Genomic DNA, 6,077 nt, shown 5'->3' on the forward strand with positions numbered 1-6,077 from the left:
TTTTTCATGCCTAAGATACCCTCATCATACCCACTTACAAGTTTTCAACCACCGAGGATAGATATGTAAATTAAAACTCCTACACTTTAAAACCACAAACTCACGTACGCTTTACAGTTTCTATCTCACTTTCTCTCTCTCATTCTTCTTCAAATTAAAGACATTTAGTTTAGCTCTACATCATCTTCTCTTTTTCTTCATATTAAAGATATTTACTGTCAGAGGCTTCAACAAATTTTCAGGTTCTATCTTTTGCAAGTTCCTCTTTGTTTTTTTTTCTTTTGTTTATGATTCACTTTCTTTAAGTTCTACTTTTTTTTTTTCTTATATGTATCACGTTTACTCTTTTTTTTTTTTCCCCTTCTTCTTTATTTTAAAATGTAATTTTGAAATAAATGGTTCCTTCATATACTCCACCATTGTACTTCTTAAAGAATTGTCATTTCATGTTGTAGGTATTGTGATCCAAAGACAGGGTTGTCTTATGCTACAAAAAAAGTATTCAAAATCATTCTCCAACAGTTAAACAGTATGACTTCCCTTACCTCTTTTAATAGCCTTTGTTTACATTTTAAGAAATTATAACCATGATCACCTCATGAATAGATAGTGAGTTTTTTTAAAAAAAAATAAGGTCAACAATGTCCATCACTCTCTTATTAGGTTTTTAATTTTATTATTTCTTTAAAAAAAAAAAAAGGTTTTTCATTTTATCAAAAGGTTAACCACAATTATCTATTATCAAAAGGTTAATCACAATCATCTACACGTCTATCACTACTAAACAGCTACTTCTTTTTTTTTAAATGTAATTTTGAAATGTTGGTGGTGACTGAATGTATATGTTTTTGGCGTTAAATTTTTTTATTTAGGTATGTAGCAAACATGAGTTCTACTTTTATATATATATATATATATATATATATATGTATCACGTTAACTCTTTCTTTTTTTTTTCTTTTCTTTTTTTTTTTAAATTTAATTTTGAAATGTTGGTGGTGACTAAAAACAAAAAAAAGCCACGTTGTATAAAAAAAAAAAAAAAATCCTACGTTTTGTAAAAAAAAAAAACTCTGGCCGACCCTTTTTCTTTTCAAATTCAAAAAAAAAAATAAAAAACCCTTAACACGTTTGAATTCCACTCCCACATTTTACTCCTAACAAATTGTTTGAATTCCACTCTCCCATGTTTTACTCCTAAGAAACTGCTTTACTATCAAATTTAAAAATTTTAACTTCTCTTTAACTTCTTTTGCTTATCCAGTTTTTATTTTATTTTATTTAAGTTTCATGTTATATCCTCCTTCCTTTTCATCTTCTTCTTCTTCTAGATATATCTAAATTATCCAACGTGCATGTTATTAAAGAGAAGTTGAAAATTTTAAATTTGATAGTAAAGCAGTTTCTTAGGAGTAAAATATGGGAGAGTGGAATGCAAACAATTTGTTAGGAGTAAAATGTGGGAGTGGAATTCAAACGTGTTAAGATTATTTTTTTTTTTTTTTTTTAAAATTTGGAAAAAAAAAAGGGTCGGCCAGAGTTTTTTTTTTTTTTTTTACAAAAGTGGGATTTTTTTTTTTCAAGGAAGAAAAACTTACATTAGTTTGAGCACCGGAGAGATATGATATGGCCAGTTCCCCAAGAAAGAGTTCCTTACCCTCAGCCACCACAGTTCTAGCACAAGCAATTGACACTATCTCTGCAATAGATGCCACTGCCCCTCCATGTACTGAACGATACACATTCTACATAGCCATGATAATGAATCAATGATAATATACAAATAGAAAAAAAAAGGGCCGACCCTTTTTCTTTTCAAATTCAAAAAAAAAAAAAAAAAACAAACCCTTAACACGTTTGAATTCCACTCCCACATTTTACTCCTAACAAATTGTTTGAATTCCACTCTCCCATGTTTTACTCCTAAGAAACTGCTTTACTATCAAATTTAAAAATTTTAACTTCTCTTTAACTTCTTTTACTTATCCAATTTTTATTTTATTTTATTTAAGTTTCATGTTATATCCTCCTTCCTTTTCATCTTCTTCTTCTTCTAGATATATCTAAATTATCCAACGTGCATGTTATTAAAGAGAAGTTGAAAATTTTAAATTTGATAGTAAAGCAGTTTCTTAGGAGTAAAATATGGGAGAGTGGAATGCAAACAATTTGTTAGGAGTAAAATGTGGGAGTGGAATTCAAACGTGTTAAGGTTCTTTCTTTTTTTTTTTCTTTTTTTTCTAATTTGGAAAAAAAAATGGGTCGGCCAGAGTTTTTTTTTTTTTTTTTTTTTTTTTTTTTTTTTTTTTTTTTTTACAAAAGTGGGATTTTTTTTTTCAAGGAAGAAAAACTTACATTAGTTTGAGCACCGGAGAGATATGATATGGCCAGTTCCCCAAGAAAGAGTTCCTTACCCTCAGCCACCATCTCTACAATTGACACTATCTCTGCAATAGATGCCACTGCCCCTCCATGTACTGAACGATACACATTCTACATAGCCATGATAATGAATCAATGATAATATACAAATAGAAAAAAAAAGGGTCGGCCAGAGTTTTTTTTTTTTTTTTTTTTTTTTTTTCTTTTACAAAAGTGGGTTTTTTTTTTTTTTCAAAATAAAAACGTGGTAGATAATTTTTTGTTAAAAACAATTATAACCATAAAAAAAAAAAACGTTTAACATTATTGACTCATACGTGGTATTGATGATTATCACTACCAACATTTTCGGATAACTACTATTTTATTCAAATGTTTGCTTTATTCTATTTTTTTTTTTTTTTTGGGAGAAGAATTTTCTATTTCTATTTGAATTCAAATATTTCAAACACAAACTCTAACAAACTTAAGCTATTATCTTTAACAACATATACCTTCAAACGTTGGTTGGTTAATTAAAGTTTAAAAAAAAAAAATACTTGGTTTAACCCTAATTCTTTTATCTCTCTCAGGTTCACGTATGCACAAACTTTTTGGATTGCATTGAGGAGTCATTGGAATGGAATATTAGATAAGTTCGGGTGAGAGACTTTACAAGAATTATTATATGTATTAAACCTCACATAAAGTGGTTGATATCTAAGAAACTGTTGTAAAAAAATTTCTTTTGTAATAGAAACTATATTTCTTTTGTATACAATTAACGTGTATCTCTTGCCATAAAATTTTCAAATTAAGCTTTTATTTACTTATGTTATGGATGTGTAGTAAATGACTAAATTTTAGGATTAAAAATACTACATTTTACGAATAGACAAAAAATGATAACTGTCATACATAAAATTTGAAAAAAAAAAAAAAAAAAAACCCACATCAACAACACCAAGAACGTGAGAGACTTTACAAGAATGAAATATTAGACTTTTAATTTTTTTTCCCTAAAATTTAGCATTTTATTTTTTTTCAAAATCAGGTATGTTAGTGCCTAAATATAAGGATATGGATGGAGAAATTATAGTAGTAGTTTTATTGTAGGAGTCTTTCTTTTCCAAAATATGGACGCCATTAAAAAAAAAAAAAGAAAAAAAAAAAGAGGAAAACGTGAGATTTATTTTGTATACAATTAACATGTATCTCTTCACATAAAATTTCCAATTTAAGTTTTATTTACTTATGTTATGGATGTGTAGTAAATGACTAAATTTTAGGATTAAAAAAACTACATTTTAGGAAAAGACAAAAAATGATAACTGTCATACATAAAATTTGAAAAAAAAAAAAAAAAAAAAAAAAAAAAAAAAAAACCCAAAAACCTTAAAAAAAAAAAAAAAAAAAAAAAAAAAGAATGAAAACTTGAGATGTTTAACATGGGATAGAAAGTGGAAATTTTTTAAATAGTACATAGATAGAGAGAGAGAGAACGTGAGAGACTTTACAAGAATGAAATATTAGATTTAAAATTTTTTTCCCTAAAATTTAGCATTTTATTTTCTTTCAAAATCAATTATGTTAGTACCTAAATATAAGGATATGGAAGGAGAAATTATAGTAGTAGTTTTATTGTAGGAGTCTTTTTTTTCCAAAATATGGAAGAGATTAAAAAAATAAAAAAGGAAAACGTGAGATGCTAAAAAGTAGGATTTTTAAAATAGTAAATGGATAGATGTGTGTATATATATATTAAAAAAAAAAGACAAAGTACAAGATGTAAATACTTTAAATTTTCGAAAATGAGAAAACAATAAAAATGATTTCATTTTTCATTAAAAAAAACGTATTATTTATTTTAAAAAGTAAATTAAAGATTAAATTAAGAGAGGAGTATATACTTAGTTTAATGCTTTGGTCTAAATTTAAAGTGCGATTTTGAGCAATAGTACATGACAAAAAATGATAACTGTCATATATAAAATTTGAAAAAAAAAAAAAAAAAAACATCAACAACACCAAAAAGGTATTAAAAAAAAAAAAAGGAAAACTTCAGATGTTTAACGTGGGATAGAAAGTAGTACATAGATAGAGAGAGAGAGAACGTGAGAGACTTTACAAGAATGGAATATTAGATTTAAAATTTTTTTCCCTAAAATTTAGCATTTTATTTTCTTTCAAAATCAATTATGTTAGTGCCTAAATATAAGGATATGGAAGGCGAAATTATAGTAGTAGTTTTATTGTAGGAGTCTTTTTTTTTCCAAAATATGGAAGAGATTAAAAAAAAAAAAAAAAAAAAGGAAAACGTGAGATGCTAAAAAGTAGAATTTTTAAAATAGTTCATGGATAGATGTATATATATATATATTAAAAAAAAAAGTACAAGATGTAAATACTTTGAATTTTCGAAAAAGATAAAACAGTAAAAATGATTATATTTTTCATTACCAAATAACGTATTATTTACTTCAAAAAGTAAATTAAATATTAAGTTAAGAGAGGAGAATATACTTAGTTTAATGCTTTGGTCTAAATTTAAAGTGCGATTTTTTAAAATAGTACATGGAAAAGGTACTATTTAAATAATGGAGTGCATGATCAAGCAATATTGAACATGTAGGCCATTGATGAGTATTATGTGTAGTGAAATAATTTTTCATCACACCCCTAGACTTTTTTTTTTTTTTTTTTGTGTGATTGGAAAATGTAATAATCCAAAATTATAATAAATGTTCTAAATTAACTCTTACACGTTAGCCATCTATCAGTATGTCCCACGTAATTAAGGGTATTTTTTTTACGGATAATTAAGGGAACTTTAGTAAAGAAGAGATTAAAAAAGTTTTAACGTAAAACAACAATATTTTTCTTTTCAGACTTCAACGCCTCTTTGTATATTTGTTTGATATTATATTTATATCCGGTAAAGTAAGAAATTAAATGTACATTCAAATCCTTTAAATCATAACCTCCACAACTCTCAACTTCTAAACTCACTAAGCCACTTCTTCTCTCTCTTACACTTACACACAGACACATAAAGTTACAAACAGACACATTATTTTCTCCCAATCAATAATACGTTGATTAATGCATAATTTTTTTTTTTGGGCAAAAATGGATAATAATTACGGAATACTAGCCTCTGAGCACGCGCTCACGCGCGTGCTCAGAGGCTCTTCTATTTTTTGAGTAAGGATTAAATTAGAGCATTTATTATAATTTGGAATTATTATATTTTTCAATCACAAAAAAAAAAAACCTAGGGGTGTGATGAGTGTCATGTGTGGAGAAATAATTTTTCAATCACACCCCTAGATTTTTTTGTGATGAAAAATTATTGTGATTGGAAAATTATTTCTCCACACATGACACTCATCACACCCCTAGGTTTTTTTTTTTTTTGTGATTGAAAAATATAATAATTCCAAATTATAATAAATGCTCTAATTTAATCCTTACCCAAAAAATAGAAGAGCCTCTGAGCACGCGCGTGAGCGCGTGCTCAGAGGCTAGTATAGTATAATTGACTTTAGGGATTTTTTGGTCCGCAATTTAGGTGGACTAAAAACGTGGTTGATTAATACCTAACAAGAGAGAAAAAGTTCAATCTTCAACGAAGTCTCGCCTTGCCAAGGTGTTATCAAAGGAAAATTGTTATTATTTTTTTATATTATTATTTTGCTAAGAGGGAAATTGTCAAT

General features: G+C 26.9%; 1 long non-coding RNA gene across 1 annotated transcript; it reads left to right on the forward strand.

Annotated features, from left to right (window-relative positions):
- Positions 1-437: 437 nt before the first annotated feature.
- On the forward strand, positions 438-3,142 carry LOC126709783 (uncharacterized). The gene is made up of 2 exons (XR_007649484.1): positions 438-529; positions 2,955-3,142. It is a non-coding gene; the product is annotated as an uncharacterized LOC126709783 (long non-coding RNA).
- The last annotated feature ends 2,935 nt before the right edge of the window (positions 3,143-6,077 follow it).

This window comes from Quercus robur, chromosome 12 (genome assembly GCF_932294415.1).
Source record: "Quercus robur chromosome 12, dhQueRobu3.1, whole genome shotgun sequence".
NCBI classification, from domain to species: Eukaryota; Viridiplantae; Streptophyta; class Magnoliopsida; order Fagales; family Fagaceae; genus Quercus; species Quercus robur.